We start from the raw sequence: 17,291 nt of genomic DNA, 5'->3' as shown, positions 1-17,291 counted from the left end.
AATCTGAGAAGGATCTTGGTGCTGTGTAGCTTTGTAGAGAATCAGAAAACAGGGCGCAAGCTCTTTTGTAGTTTCTGTACTGCCTTTCGATTTTTTGGCCTTGTTTGGTTTCCATGGGAATTGTGTGTGTGTGTGTGTGTGTGTGTGTGTGTGTGTGTGTGTGTGTGTATGTGTTATGCATGAGTGTGTGCCTGAGAAAAAAGGGCAAAGTAAGCATGAACTCCCAAGAGCAAATGTCTATCTGTGCAAAGTCAAAGGGGGTCAGTTCGAATTTTAGGGTCATCAGGCATTTGGAGATGTGACCCTAAAGAAATAAAACACAAGACAAAGTTTGGATGCTATTTCTGTGGCTTTCATGAATCTGGAAAAATGATTCCATTATTAATGTAATGATGTCTTGGGCCTCTCTGATTAATTAAATGCCTCTGGCCCCCCTTTGCAGACTTTGTGACTTCTTCATAAGAAATGTTCAAATAGAACATCGTGGAAAAACAATCTTAGATAGATCTTCTATGTTGTTTAGACTACAAATAGTGAAAAGGGGCTTTGATTTAACGTGGATGCAGGTTGCCAGAGACTGTGGGGTAGGGAGGCACAACCAGTGTGAGGTGGGAGGCGTCTGAGCTGCATTCCAGGCTTCTTGTTACAGCTTTCAAACACTGTTATCTGCAGTGAGAGAAATGATGTTTCGAAGGGCACCCTGTCTTGGAGAAGCTTTTATTCTTTGAGGGCTAATTTAAGCACAGCGTGGTTTCCCAAGTATCAATACAGATTTAGTGTGTACTCTCGCCTGCTCGAGACACAGATGTGGATCTGCAGAAGCCACCTTGCTCTCTGCCTCAGAGTGCTCAGTGCAGAAAGAACTGCATAGCTTTGATTTTGGCTAGGCACAGAGATGGTTTGGTAGTGACCAAAAAGAGGTCACTGTGCCCTTTGTAATAATAAGTACAATTGTTTACACCACATTATCTTTTTAAAATTTCTTTTCTAATATTTTTATTCTGACAGTTTTATGGATGTCATCTCCTACACCTCATCTCCCAGTACACCTCTTCATCCTAACAAGTCTCTTCCAGTTTTCATGTCTTTCTTTTGTTTTCTTTCTTTCTTTCTTTTTTCTTTTTTTTCGAGACAGGGTTTCTCTGTGTAGCTTTGCGCCTTTCCTGGAACTCACTCTGTAGCCTAGGCTGGCCTCAAACTCACAGAGATCCACCTGCCTCTGCCTCCGAGTGCTGGGATTAAAGGTGTGTGCCACCACCACTGGCTTTTCTTTCGTTTTTCTTTTTTTCTTTTTTTTTGTGACCTACTGAGTTTAGTTAGGGTGACTTTCATGAGTACGGGTGGGAAGTTATTTGTTTGAATGTACCAGTCTCTACATCATATTGAAAAAAAAAAAAATGTCTCCCTTGCCTCCAGAAACTGCCAGTAGCTCCTCAGGGTAAATAACTTCTTAATGTATAAAGCTCCTTCAGTTCTTGATTTCATGTACTCCTCTTTAGAAACACCTGGGATTTAAGCATGAGTTATGCCTCCTAGGTAAAAATGATTTCAGAAATAGTAAGGCAGAGGCCCTGATGGTTAGTAACATGAAATATGGAGTCAGGCAGAATTAAGTTCAAATCCAAGTTTCACCCTTAACTCTTTGAGACTATGGGCATGTTATACAATTCCCTTGCCCTTCATTCTTCTTACTTTAAAGCTAAGATGGTTATTTCTACTATATAGAAATTATTGTGGAATTGAGTAAAATAAGGTATATTAAGCACTTGGTAAGGCTTGGTAAATGAGGAAATTGCACAATATGCTCAAGTACACAAAGACAGTAATTTACAGAACAGAACTACAGTTCGAGACTCTGAAGGGAGTAGCTCGCTTTGTTTGTTTGTTTCTTTCTTTCTTTCTTTCTTTTTCAGTCATCATATTACAGCATGTCCCAAGCTTGTCATAGGGAAGTGAATTTGTTTTCCATTAGAGCAATCTAGACTCATTGGGAACTGCACATCTGAGCTACTATAGGAAAGAAAGAATATTGAAGAAGCTGACAAGTTCTGAGTGCCTACTGGTGTCAAGTACCTTTACAATGTCATTATCTTCTTATTCTCCTTAAAAACAATTGCGCGTGTGTGTGTGTGTATGTGTGTGTGTGTGTGTGTGTGTGTGTGTGTTGAATGTACGTGTGTGAAGGTGTACTTGACTGTGTGTATGCATATAGAGGCCAAAGGTTGGCTTTGGATATATTTCTTTATCACTCTCTTTTACTTTCTTGAGACAGGTCCTCTCATAGAACCTTGAACTTCCTGTTTAGCTAGAGTTTCTTCCTAGCCAGTCTCTGAAATCTACCTGTTTCTACACCCGCAGTACTGAGATTACAGACAAAATTCAGCAGGCCTCTTTCTTTCTTTCTTTCTTTCTTTCTTTCTTTCTTTCTTTCTTTCTCTCTCTCTCTCTCTCTCTCTCTCTCTCTCTCTCTCTCTCTCTCTTCTTTCTTTCTTTTTTTTTTTAAGTCAGTGCTGGGGATTTGAACCTAGATTCTTATGCTTGCATAGCAAGCACTTTATCATCTCCATGCCCCTTATCTATACGTACTTGCTCATTGCTAAGAAAAGGAACAGGAGGCTGAGAAAGTAGATAATTTGCCCAAGGTCATGCATATTATATGAAGTAGGGAGCAAGAACCACAGCCGTCCAACACCACAGCCATCTTCCTGTTGCTTCAAATAAAGGCCACAAGAAAGGCCCAAGAGATAAATTTGGGCTGAGAAGGTGTGGGCTGTATTTGGTTTGCCTGCCTGCTTGAGACTCCTTCTTCAGTCTGACTCCCTGGACTATTTTGGGGCTACCATGTCATTTCAGCCCCACTCAAAGAGCCTTGCAGAATGTGCAAGGGAAAAAAAAGAAACCCAAGAAAATCTATTATTGGCACTAGCCCTTGATTCGCTATTATGACGTCCATTCTGCAAAGTGTTTATACCCTTATAAGGTTCCCAGCATCAATTTAACTGTTATCTCCCAGTAGATGATACAAAATGCAATCTCAGTAGCAGAAGGCAGAGAGAGGTGGGAGAGATTTTTGGCTGGGGAATGAGAGAGAAATTTAAAAGGGCCTACTATGCTGAGTCATTCGGGCGAAGCAGCTTACGGTGGACCACATTCAGACCTGAGCCAAGCTGCAGCAGCAAGTTGGTGATCGGTTAGGACTGTGGAAATGCTGCTCATTGGGAACACAAGAAATTGCAGCCAAAAACTGAGGGGAAAAATACCAACATCCTGAACATTTTAAGTTCATCAGTTATATTTTTATACAGTTAAATCAAGTACAAAAACAGAAAAAAAAAGAAAGTCATATTTCCACAGTTTCCTTGTGCCTCCCCCTACATAGGCTCACCAGCATGATGCCTTAGCTCTTCTCACTTGGTCCTCATAATAATCGACTCAGAATTCCTGAGTGTTGCTCATAGACCAGGCCCTGGGATCAGAGCATCACATGCCCCATCGTTCCTTGCAAAGACCCCACGGGGTGAGTGCATTCATCATTTCCATTTTTGAAAGGAGGAAACTGATGCTTAGCTGTGCTAGGTTATTTTTGAGCTAGAGGTAATGAATCGCACATTTTCTGACACCAGAAACTGAACCATTAAATGATGCGCACTACTATTGTACTACTGAAACAAAGGAGGACAGGATATCTTCCGGTTTACAGACACCCAGGCCTCACTTACTATCCAAATAACTAGTTGAACCTAAAACTAGACTGCTGCACCAGAATGAAGCAAAGCAAACACTTGTACGAAGTCCCGTCCCCCCCACCCCCTCGGAGTGGACACGCCCACTCAGGTTCCCGGGCTCCCCCCTTGTCTAAACAAGTTTTTCTCTTTCCCTCCAAGTCTTCACAGGTTTAGCTGTACAGTTCCTGCTCAGAGGTTTTTCTCTGCTGCTTCATTCCTTTTAACATCCCGGAAAGTTCAAACTGGACCTTGGAAATTTAAATCCATTGAGATGTCTCCTCCTCACTCAAGATTGGGTCTCACTTATCCTACATTTTCAAAAGCAGCAGGTTAGACTATGGCGTCACTGGTACACCGGAGGTGACTCTGGCACGCCTCCCCATATTCCTGTTCCTACCAGCTGATTAATGAACCATGTAATTATAGCAATAAACTAGGCAGTAAGCTTTGGTTTATGGGTTGGGGACAGTGGCATGTGGGGATATTAGTGAGGGCCAGACTCGTCAGAGAAGATTCTTCGGAAGGGGGTAGGACTACATTCAGCAGTAGTCCTCAGCATGCCAGACTCAGTTCTCAGCAAGTAGGACTTGAACAGTTGCGGAATCATGACCAAATCCTGGGTATTTCCAGCAAGTGAGAGAATTGCTAAAAGTATACATGAGAATGAGATTGCTGTGTCAGGACATGAAAATATTCCAGTGGGAAGAAGAGTCCATTACCTAAAGATGAGGAAGTGCTAGGTGAACTCCAAGAGAAAATAAAACAGTTAAAAACAGCATTTAAACAGCCTCCCGGCAGTGAGCAGTGGCCATCTTGCTTGCTGTCCTGAGAGTGAAGTTCCTTTTCACGTCTGGAGTTTTTTCAGTGTGTCTGTGGAAATGAAGGAAGCTGGTCGGATAGTTGATCTCCTAGCCTCTGGAAGATGGTGTACAGATACAGTGCATGGTGAGATACTCCCTCAAAGTTGGTTCCTCTGATCAACTGACTTTTAGAATTCACATGATTGAGGAAAGGAGGCCATATAGGCTCAACAGGGCAAAGGTGAGACTGAGCAGAGGTGGGGCTTGATGTCTGACCAGACTCTTTCTGGCATGCTGCTTATTTATTTGTTCATTCATTCATTCATTCATTCATATTGTGGACATGCCTACTCCCTTGTCTAAACAAGTTTTTCTATCTTTCCCTCCAAGTCTTCACAAGGTTCAGTAGGTTCAGCTGTTCAGTTCCTGCTCAGAGGATTTTCTTGGCTGCTGCATTCTTTTAAACGAGTTAACACTTTTTGTAACCAAGAACCTTGACCTGTGTGCTTTCCATCACCAAAGCCTACTGCTTCCCTGTTACAGTTTCTCCACAGCCTTGATTGTCCTGCTTCAGCCTCTTTTCCTAATAAGATGGCACTTTCAATTGTGTTTTGCAATTTAATTTTCATATGTGAGATAGTTATAACTAAGCCTCCAGTTTTTTAAATATCGGGAAAGAGGAACTCATGATAAGAACATATGAGTCCAGGTCCACACTTTGATACCGAGTTATATGGTGTTGGGTGAACTTTATTAACTTCTATTTTTCATTTAGCTGACTTTGAATAAGAAGCAATGGCATCTGCTTCCATAAGTCACTGGATGACGGAAGGCTCCATGATGACAATTAGGGTAGTCACCAAACTGATTACAAGGGAAGGAAGGCCAGTTCAGGCACCCTCTCCTATGGTGGGATACCTTACTCAGCCTTGATGCAGTGGGGAGAGACTTGGGCCTGCCTCAACTTAATGTGCCAGATTTTGTTGACTCTCCATGGGAGGCCTTACTTTCTCTGAAGAGTGGATGGGGGATGGGTGGGAGGGATGTGGGAAAGAGTGTAGGAGGGATGAGAGGGGGAACTGTGGCTGGTATGTAGAATGAAAAAAAAATTTTAAAAAAAGAAGCAATGGGTACATATCCTCCAGCATTGTTGGGAGGAGGAAATGAATGGTAAAAAAACAAAAAAATCCTGATATAAAACATACCTCAAATAGAAATCATTATAATTGTTGTAACTTTGGCCCCCAGAAAATTCCATGTATTTTAATTCACTTTAAATTTATTATCTTTCAAAGGAATACTATTTATAGCCCAATGAAAGTTCCACATACTAAAGGCTATCTGAGTCAACATGTGAAAATACTGAATAATTTTCAATCAAATTGGTTTTCAACCGCATTCTGATACCAGCTCTGTCAGTCGCTCAGTTTCTTGTCCCTGATGCAGTATTTCTGCTGAGGTCCTGCTGCTCTGTAGGATCCGTGAGTGAAGGCATCTCTTCTGAGAAAGACCAGTCAATATTGACTCAGATGGGTTGGCCATTTCCCCTAAAACACGTCTGAGAATGGAAAGTAAAATTATGTCTTTTAATCGGAACCTCCCGAGACCTGACCTTCCACAACAACAAAGCCACCACTCAGAACATTTGCCAGCCATGCCAGCTCCAGCCACCACCCTGGGTGAAACGCCAAGGACTAATAGCCGGAGGCGTTTGACTTCTTGTCTTGATGCTAACCGGGAAGAAGTGCTTTCTGGGGCACAGAGGCCTTTTCCTTGGAAATGATTCTGCCAGGATGGTGCACTGGTGGCCATTTTCATTTGGAGTCCAAAGGATTCGTGCTAAACTCTCCCAAGGAAGATGGGAGATATTGGTCTTCCCTCTTTGTCCAGAACAGAGAACAACTGGTCTCCTGATCTTGTTTATAGCTCACTTCTTCTTGTTCTTTCTTCTCATGGCTTTTTCCATGTTATTCATGCTGCAGCCCCTCTGAATACATTCTGTGAGCCTAAAATACATTTTTATCTGTATTTATACCTGGTTTTACTCCCTTCTCCTGATTCCCTGCATGACATCTCAGAAGGAAAGATGTCATTCACTCACTCTAGGCCTGACCCCTAGAGAGAGGTCTGGACCCATCTTTCCAACATATTCTACCTTTATTCCTTTTCCTTTTTCCAATTCTTCAATATCTCTGCTTGTTTTGACTCTAAAAGCTGTCCACAAACTATAAATTTCTATTAAAAATAATTACTTAAAAATCATACGTTCCTTCTTTGATATAATTTTCCCTTTTTTTTTAGTTGAGCAACTGGAAAGAATTATGTCAACTCCTTTACTTACTTCATCTTATAATATTTACATCTGGCTCCCACTTCTACCTCGCCACTGAAACTTCTCTTCCTCAGGCTGTCACTCACCAGTCAGTGGACACTATCAGTCACCATGGACTGCTTGTCTCTGAGGACTCTTCTCTCCTCCTTGAAGCACCCTTGCACCAGGCCTTCACTGTTCCTTGACACATCTCTTGGTTGCCTCTGCTTTTCTGCCATTCCTGTTCATCAGCTGCACCTTCTGCATTTTCTTCTTTTCCTGACTTCATGTTGATGCTGTCCAAAAGTGACAATAATCACCAAATCTTTAGCTCTAATGCACAGATTTTATATAGAATGTACCATTTTACAGGTGAGGAAACTAAACTAAAGAATGCTAGCATGGTTAAACTTCACAAAGCTATTATGGAGCCAGAACCCAGAGTCGAACTCATTCTGCTTCCCACTGTCAGAGTCCAATTATCACAAAGTGATTCTTTTTTGAGAGCTTGATCTGCTGCTTGCACACTCCACATTGGCTGGTCATCTTTTCCCCATGATAGAGAACCCTCACAAGTTCCCTTCTTCTCGGGCTAAAGAACCGTTAGAAAGAGGAACTACAATAACTCCATAATGGGGTCTTCAAACTTCTTACCAACCTAACCATCACCCTTCAGTCTAGACACACTCTGGTTGCATTAGAGCCAGACACTCCTTGTGGGACCTAATGCTATCCCACGTGTGTGATATGACCAGGGACTAAAGACATGATCGTGTTCTAGAAATGCTAAACAATAGTATTTGACAATTATTGGTCATTTACCATGCCAAGCCTTTTCAAAAATGTTTGATTCTGTTTTAAAATGACATTTTAATTAATTTTTTTTTGTTTTTTGTTTTTTTTTTCAAGACAGGGTTTCTCTGTGTAGCTTTGTGCCTTTCCTGGAACTCACTCTGTAGCCCAGGTTGGCCTTGAACTCACAGAGATCTGCCTGCCTCTGCCTCCCGAGTGCTGGGATTAAAGGCATGTGCCACCCATCACCCAACAATCTTTTAAGAATTTCATACAATGTATTTTGATGATAGTCACCCCTAAAGCCCCTTCTTAACTCCTGCCAGATCCACTCTCACGTCCCTACATTCCCCAATTTTGTATCATCTTTTTATTTACGTTAATAACCCATCAGCTCCAGTTTTTCTGTCCATATATTTCTGGATATGGGATCATTCACTGGAGTGTGCTTGACATTCCCAGAGCCACACACCTAGAGAAAACTGACTCCCCACTATCCATAGTTCCTGATGAAGCCCTTTTCCTCCATGATGAAACGCTTACTGGCTTGATCTTGTGCCGGTCTTGTGCAGGCAACCACAGTGGTGCAGTGCTTCTACCATTTGCAGAAAACACTGTTTTGCTCTGGTTCTCCCAAAATCCTAGCTCTTACCATCTTTCTGCTACCTCTTTTGCGATGATTCCTGAGCCATGGGGAGGGTGTGTAAGGCAGACGCCTCATTTGTAGTTGAGTAGTCTGCAAACACTGATTCCCTGCACTTTGACCAGCTGTGAGTTTCTGAATTAACTATCATCCACTGCTGATGAAGTCTGAGCGCTACACTAACCCCATTTCAGGATTGGTCCCCATGCTAGGTCTTTCATACACATCAAGCTTTTCAAATCCTTTTCAGATGTACCCTGGAGATGGAAAAAGTGACTGTGTATTCTTAGGGAATGAGAGGTATAGATCATGCAGCAGCTGTCTGCTATCTTGGAAATTCCTTACCATTCCATGCTTTAAAAATGGCAGTAGATTTTTCTTTCTACTCAGTAAAGCTCTCTGTCTGGCTTAATATAAAAATAGGTTGTAAGTGATTTGCCATTGAGTAAAACAGAAACACTGGGAACATGCCCTGTGTTTATGCCATGGCCTCCCATACTCCCAAGCATACTGCCAAATACTCCTAGGAATTTGCCAGCCTAATCTAAAAACTGTAGCCATACATTATTTCTACTACTTAAAACATCCAGGCAAGGGAAGCATATTTTGGCACAGTTCAAAAAAAATAGGCTCAGAAACAACTTGCCCAAATTCTCAAAAAATACATTGACTCTAAACCCGCCCAGATACTTCCCACTAAATTCTGGACTGCCTTCTGAGATGATGTGTGTGAGCATACATCTGAGAATCTAATGTCAATCTTCTGTGGAGCAGAGGATTTAGTTTCTGAACCTTCCTGAGCCAGCTTCATTCACGAATGCAAACAGTTTTCTGTTAGCTCAGCCCAAGCTCATGTGTGGCACGACTAGCTACTTTGCAGCCTGGAAGCATCTTCCAGGACCTGGTACAGGACTCTGTGCCATGAAAAAAAAAATCAATGCTTGGACCCACAAGCTAAACTTAATGTTTGCTTCTGCTATCTTCCTTCCTGCTGTCCTGTATGGCACCATGCAGAGTCCCAGATCTGAATTTGGTGAGCAAAGCTGGTTCTTTACTCTCATCATGTATACTATTATCTAAATTACAACAAGTTTTCTAGAGGACACTTTCAATGGCAGAACTACTAGGTAATACTGCTAATGAAATATAATGAAAGATGTGTGTGTGTGTGTGTGTGTGTGTGTGTGTGTGTGTGTGTGTGTGTTAGGACTCAAACTAGCTTGTTTCTAGCTAAATGGCATTGAAATGCACTATTCATCCTTTTCATTGCATTCAGTGAACATGTATTCTTGGTGGATCTGAAACTAGGATGTCAGAGGATAGGAGGGGCTATCCAGTCCCCGAATTCCTGTCTATTTTCTCTGAAGAAGCACAGAGAGAAAATTTATCCCTGAAAGTCTGCTTGGTGTTCTCAACCAACTGTGAACCTTCTCTTCTCAGAGCCTTTCCCGGGGCTGTTCCATGCTGGTCCACTTACCCATTTCCTAGTCCTCCCTGCCTCACTGTCAGCATCTGGGTCCCCACAAGCATTCTAAGTTCACAGCTCCCACCCTATCATCAAAAGCATAGCCAGAAGAATAGAGAGCATAATGTCTGGGCATAAATAAATAAATGATGGCAAGCAAGAAAAAAATATGAGATAGAGGAGGAATAGAACACAGGCTGTCTGATTATCAGCTACACCAAACAAACTACTACACTTTGTCTGTAGTCAAAGTCAAGTAGGACTTGTTTTCCCTTCATTTACTCAGAACTCCTTTCTTTTCCAATGAGAAAAGAATGTGGTTTGAAACAACTGATCAAGTCTACTTGCATGATGTGTAGAAGGTTACATAGAAACATTTTCTTTCCCTATAGAGAATGTTTTCAGGCCTGACAGTGGTGGCACACACCTTTAATTCCAGCACTTGGGAGGCAGAGCCAGGTGGATCTCTGTGAGTTCGAGGCCAGCCTGGACTACAGAGGGAGTTCCAGGAAAGACGCAAAGCTACCCAGAGAAACCCTGTCTTGAAAACAAAAAAAAACAAAAACAAACAAACAAACAAAAACAAGAAAGAAAAAGAAAAGGAAGAAAAGAGGATGTGTTGGCATCTTGGATGATGCCGTTTTTATAGCCATGGGCACAGCCACAGAAACTCCCCCTAGCCACCAAAGAAACCTTAGAACTGAATCAGCCTTGTTGCTAGTTGTTAACTATTTGTTCTTGTTGGTCAGACAATAGAACACATGCAGGACAACACTGTAGGCCTGCCCTTTCCACTGCTTTCATTCTGAAAACACAAAGCCCAGCATGGAGTCCCTTGACTTCCTGTATCCTTTGGCAATGCACCAGATGTACTGGATTACCTTGGTGACTCTCTTTGACCTTGGGCTTTATATATGTCCACTATATCAATGTATTCCCTGCTGATTGTCTGAGAGTTCTGAAGGGTGAACCTCAGAGAAAGGACTCTTAGTGGAGAAACAGGATCAAGTCATGGTTTAACATTGGGCTGTAATGTGGAACTTGCAGGCTTCAAATCCCACTTTACCCATGGAGCTGTAGCATCTTCTACCTCTGGCAAGTAAACTACTCTTTCTCGTCTTCAACTTTCTCATTTATCAGAATGGTGATAATAACTAAAGCTACCTGGGATTCTGGTGATGGTCAAATAAAATAGTGCATGTAGTCAGTACCCAGTTAGCCATTGTTAACATTGTTAACAAATCACGTGCCTTTCCAAGTAGTATAATGTGAAAGTGGTAAATATATTTAAAGCCCACAGAATAATACACATATGTAAACAGAAAGACTTGGACTCAAGGCTGCTCTGATGTTTCCTTCACTTAGTATTCTTATCTGCAAAATGAAGGCCAGCTAATCTTCTTCTGTAACATACTTTATGCCTCCAATTTTCATGAGCACTGTAAGACAATAGGAATAATATCTGAAAATTAGTGTTGGCTACACATACTACCAGTAATAAGAGCTTTTTACCTTCTTTTCTTGGCTTTCCTTTAACAAAACAATGTGGTGCTAGGCAGCTTTCTGTGACTTTGACAAAGTTCTTGAGAAAATCAACTTGAAGAAGGAAAGGTTTGGGTCCATCCTTCTAGAGCTCTCAGCCCACGGCCATCTGGCTCATTGCTTTTGGGTCTGGTTGAGGAAGCACATGATGGAGGTGAATGTAACCCATATAGCCCAGCAAAGCTGCTCTTCTCATGGTGGCTTGGAATCATCTGGAAGAAGTCTAGATCCCCTTATTCTCTTTACAGGCTCAGGTGCCCCAAGTATTTGACTTCCTTTTACTAGACTCAACTTCATAATAATCATTATCTCCCAGTAGCACCAGAGGCTGCCAATCAAGCCTTTGGCACATGGCTTTTTGGACACAGTTAAGATCCAAACTTAGCAATTAGGGGTAGGAGAGTCTGTGCTTGAGGCCAGAAAGACACAAGGACATTCAACTCATGAACAGACACAATTTGGGGAGAAAGTGTGTGTGTGTGTGTGTGTGTGTGTGTGTGTGTGTGTGTGTTTTAATTAGAAATCCAACAGAGTGGTAGGAAATTAAAATGGTTTTATTCATATGACCAGAAAGGTAAATATGATAGAGTTATGACTAATTTGCAGGTAATGTAAGCTTTAGAGGTGAGCCTTCAGGTAGTAGATTGACATGTGCTATTTTTACTGTGCCCCTTCCTCCCTGACTATCCAGAGTCTCAAGTGAACCTTGCTCACGGACAGGTAGGAAATTTCTTCGATATGCTGATGTAGTATAGTAGCCAGTTTATTTGATTAAAATAGTCAGATGAGCCAAAGCAAAGGATGCCTGGTCACGTGGGAAATGTGATCTCACTTGCGGAGTCCTGACTGAGAATCCAGGCTCCAGACTGTCACTTAGGTTTATGTCAGGCATCGTTCCTATTAGAGGGTCTGGTCAGCTTGTTGCCTTTTTTTTTTTTTTTTTTTTGGTCACAGGAGACATGGTGGACATCTCCACGGTAGGTAAAATTACTATGAGATGTTCATCTGGCCAGAGGGGAGGGACAAAGATCTATGGTGGGTAAGGAGCCCCACACTAGATCCCTGTGAGCTTATATTTTCCCATTAATCCCCATCCATCTCATGGAGCAGGTATCATGGTCCTTATGTGAATTAAGAAAGCAAAGGTCCAGAGAAGTTAAGAAATTGATCAAAGTTTAGGTTACTAAGAGGCGACAAGCTTGGTATTTGGATTGAGATACACCCAATTCCAAAGTCTTTGCTCTTTCTAGAAAAATCATACTTCTGAGTCAGAGCACACCCACAACTATTTATTATCTGCTTTTTATTTTCAGTGTCGCCTGTATATTATTCTGTAAATTTATTAAAAATGGTGAGTAAGGAGTCCAGGATTGCTCCTGCTTGTAACCAGAAAGGAAAAAAGTCTAACTTTGTTAAAAAACGTATTTGGTATGGATCATGTGACTTGTACCATGTCTGGTCCAAGGAAATTAAATTTCAACTATGAAAAAATTATGATTCAGTAATATTATACAAACTACGAAAGACATATTCCTGGGGCTGGTGAGATGGCTCAGCAGATAAGGCACTTGCCACCAAACTTGACAATCAGAGTTCAGTCCCTAGAAATTCCAAGGTAGAAGGAGAGAACTGACTCTCTCAAGTTGTCCTCTGACCTTGATGCTCATATTGTAGCATGTGTGTACCCATGCATGCATGCATACACACATATATACATACATATATACATACACACACAAATGCGCAAATGTAAAAAAATTAAAAGAAACACTTTTCAAGGGAAGAAATATCTTTAAATGTAAATATGTATACCAAGACATATACAGTAACTCAAAGACAGAGACGTCTCTAATCTGTGTAAGGAAGCAGTCAGTCCCTAATCAATCTGGAATTTCTTTTGTAATTCTCATTTTTCAGGGAAACTATTTCAGCTTGAAGCAGCAGCAATGTTTTCCATGAAGAGGCTGTATTTTAGAAAGGTCTTTAAAAATAAGCATTTTATTGGCTAGGGGGATAATCTTTTTTTTTTCCATTCTCCTGTGTATGTGTGTATGATGTGCATGCATGTATGTGAGCTCCCTTTTATGTGAGTTCACAGGTACGTGCAGGTGTGGATGTACACATGTATGTGGAGGCCCAAGGTTGACATAATTGTCTTCCTAGATCACACTCCATACTTGAGGCAGAGTCTCTCAGTTAAACCGAGAGATCACTGATATCACTAGTCTAGCTAACTAGATTCTTTCCCCTGCTTTCCCAGCATTGGAATTATAGGTAGCCACCACAACCAACCAACATTTATGTGGATGCTGGGGATCCAACTGCAGTCTTCATGCCCCCTTTACCTGGTAAACTACCTCCTTAGCTTCATGACAGTGTTCATCTTAACTGAATAGCATAGCATGAGCAAAGTAAGGGAATTGAGGAAAATGTAGACTGATGAGCAATCACTGTCCTGGTGTGTGTATGTGTGTGTGTGTGTGTGTGTGTGTGTGTGTGTGTGTGTGTGTGTGTGTGACCTTGCTAAAATGTTTGTACTTTCCTTTGTTCTTGAGTCACGCTCATGTGCCTTTAGGAATAATGTTTCTGTAAATGTGGAGAAGAGAGCATGAGAAGGCTGAGGAAGCCATAGGAAGTGGAGTTGTGGGCAGGCAGCAAGAGTCTTCAAAACTGTAGTGAGTGAAAAAAAAGTGCAACCAACAAAATAGTACAAATGGAGTTGGTGGAGGGAAGGAAGAAATGGAAGGCAGGGTGGGATGGTAGGAAGGGAGAGAGAGGATGAGAAAAGGCAGGCAGGCAGGCAGGCATTTAATAATTTTGTTTTGGCATTGTTAATGGCTCTCTGATACTGTAGTGAAATGATGGATGATAAATCACTAGTCTTCATATATTTTAGCATTAGATGGGTGGTAAAGTAATAAGTGAGTAAGAAACAGCACAGAGAAGGGTTAATTAAGACAAAGATAAGTGGGGGGGGGAGAAAGTGAAATAGTGTGACACCACTAAAGACATGACTGAGAGAGACCAGAGGGGGAGCCAGGGAGGATTCACTGTGGAGAGAATACTGGGCTGAAATCTGAATGACAGAAGGATCAGCCAGGCAAGAATCTGGGGAATCAATGGCCCTTAGGAGGGAAAGCTCTGTGACAGAAAGGGATGTGGATGACACCAGAGAAGCGTCTCTTTGTCTCTTTGGCAGCTATTTGGAGATTCCACTGACATTGCTTAGAAAACTATCTTAGTATTCCACGCTAAAACTGTTGGCGGCTTGAGCTCATAAGGTGGTCAAGAAGGCAGCAAGAAACATGCAGATTCAGCTTATATGTTAGAAGCAGACATGAGTGCCACTGATTCAAATTAAACTTGGTATGGTAAAGAAATAAGGATGATCTGTAAGTTTGATGGTTGAAAAGCTGGGTGGATGAAAAAAGAAAAGCGATACTAGCTCTGTGACACGTTCCCAGATGGGCTCAACACTAATTACATTAGTAAAGCACAACCCCACCATCGTGGACACTGCATGGTTTGCCAGAGCTTGGCAGCTACTGCTCTGAAGATCACAAGAAACAAAAACACTCATAAAACTTCCATTCTTCTACACTATGGAGGGAGGGAGCACAGTTATAGCGTTTCTGAAGAGCCATTTGGCAAACTGTATCAAGAGCCATAAAAACGTTCACACCCCATTGACTGAGAAATTTGAATTCTAGGAACAGATCCTAAGGCGATGCTCAGAGAAAAGCATAATGGTTGTGAACATATGTTAATGTCAACATTGCTTACAATACGATAACAAATGTGAACATCCTAAATGTCTGACAATAGACAATTACTTAAAACTGTGATATGGTCATGTCATGTTATATTAGACAACAATTACAGAAATAAGGCTTTAGTGGAATAATTAACAACTTGATAAAACTGCAAATGTATAGTACAGAACCATAAAATATATGATCTCAGTTTTGTAAACAGCTTATAAAGACAGCAGAGAGGAAACGCATGACCATTGGTGCTGGGTTTAAGTATCACACACACTGGGAATTTGGGGTCTGATAAGTGCGGGGATGTGTGCAAGCCCCCCAATGTAGATTCAACTAATAAATAATCTTTAATCCTTCCTGTTTCCTGTGTTGATGCATTTTATGGATTGTAGGGGTTACTGAGCAGAAGATAAAGGAAATATGTGGGTCTATAGACAGAACAAGAAGGCTTTTTCTTAAGTAGAGAGGACAGTGAAGAAGCCAGGGTACTGGATGGAATGAGTAAGAAAAGGGAGAAAGAACACTGGGAGGTGGGTGCAGTCAGCCTCAAAGTGAGAAGGTGAGATAGTAAATGTCCTGTCGGTGGTCTGGTCCTGTCCTGGGTTTTTGTTGTAGATTTTCTTCCAAGCCCCTTGATAAACTCTAGTGCATTACTGATTCTTCACTAATAAGAGTTGGTACCATATAGACAGGTGTGGCAAATGTTAGTACTTAAGGAGTGGAAGCAGGGAGATCAGGAGTTTAAGGTTATTGTTTGCAACTCAGTGAGGCTCTCATGGATTACATGAGTCTCTGTCTTAAAACAGAACAAAGCCAGCTGCTGCTTAGTCCTATTCAAAATTGATTCTGTCAGTAACATCTTGGTTTTCTTTTAGGGGAACCACCCATTCCTCTTTTTAAGTTCCTGTGGTTTAAGGGCATTTGACCCACCTGCCAAACCCCTCAAACTGAGGAGTAAATGCACACCTCACACCAGACTAGTGAGAGCATCCTTCCTCCAAGGCAATCAGGGCAGAGATGGGCCTGTAAGCCCACAGAATGAACTGTAGATGTGACAGTTTGGGTCCAAATGTCTTCCACCTGCTCACGTTTTGAGTGCTTGCTACTGGTTCAAGGTGGTTTTGAGGAATGTGGACCTTTTAGGAGGTAGAGCCAGCTGATAGTTGTGGGTCATTAAAGTCAAGTCTTTGAAGATTACATACACCCCAGGCCCTGGTTCCTGGCACCTCTCTGTTTCCTGGTCTGCTGGGTATACAGAGCCTTAGCCAGACTGCTTTTGTTGCCCTGAACCACACTGTTCCTTCTCCTATGACAGACTGAAATCTTAGGAAGTTGTGAAACAAAATTAATCTTTCTTCCACTAAGCTGAACTGTCAGGCATTCTGTCACATAGTTCTAAAAGTACAATGGTGTGTTCTTTTTAAGACTGTTGAAAGATGGATTCTTGCCCTCCTTGGGTTTATAGGGGAAAACATCCACTTAAAGCTTTGGCCCTAGTCTCCTAACCCCCACTGTAAGAAGAAAGCTTACCTATAAATGGAACCAACCAGAAGACAGAACTGAGACACATACTGATACTGGAGTTCAATCATAAAGAGGCTAGATCATCCCTGGATATTGTAGTGAAATGTGAATGTATGAGAAGAGTGGTTGGTGGTTAGAGGGGTGTTCTTAAAAGTACGTATTGTAAACTCATTCAGATTTACAGACATGTAGAGAGCTAATGCAATATGAGCCTGGATACTCATCATCCAATCTGAGAAATAAAACATCACCAACCTAGATACTGGCTTTGCTTCTGGATCACAGCCTCTTCCACCCTCCTCAGCTTAGGGTTTATTGTTTCCAGACATTTATTTTCCCTTTTAAGACATGTATGTATGAGACCAGTAAGATGGCTCAAAAGGTAAAGGCACTTGCCTCCTAGTGATATAATTCTGGCAATTTCCCTTGGAAGCCACATGAAGGTGGAAGGAGAGAACTGACTCTGCAAAGTTGTCCTCTGACCTCCACATGTATCTATATACACTAACAACAAAATTGAAAAAAGATATGCATGTATTCTTGAGCTTTACACATGCAAGGGACTGGAGAGATGATTCGGGAGTGAAGAGTACTGGTTGGTTTTCTAGAAGACTTGTTTTCAACTCCCAGCACTCATATGGCAGTTCACAACTATCTGTCACTACAGTTCCAGGGGATCTAACCCCCACTTTTGGCCTCTATGCACCAGACATGCACATACACAG

At 41.7% G+C, this 17,291-nt stretch overlaps 1 long non-coding RNA gene across 6 annotated transcripts in view; it reads left to right on the top strand.

Moving 5' to 3' along the window:
• The window catches only part of LOC131908431 (uncharacterized), a 75,671-nt gene that overhangs the window by 43,368 nt on the left and 15,012 nt on the right, over positions 1-17,291 (top strand). The gene's annotated exons all lie outside the window — the stretch shown is intronic.

The sequence above is a fragment of the Peromyscus eremicus genome, chromosome 4, assembly GCF_949786415.1.
Source record: "Peromyscus eremicus chromosome 4, PerEre_H2_v1, whole genome shotgun sequence".
In the NCBI taxonomy this organism is placed as follows: domain Eukaryota; kingdom Metazoa; phylum Chordata; class Mammalia; order Rodentia; family Cricetidae; genus Peromyscus; species Peromyscus eremicus.
This window is presented reverse-complemented; position numbering and strand designations above follow the sequence as displayed.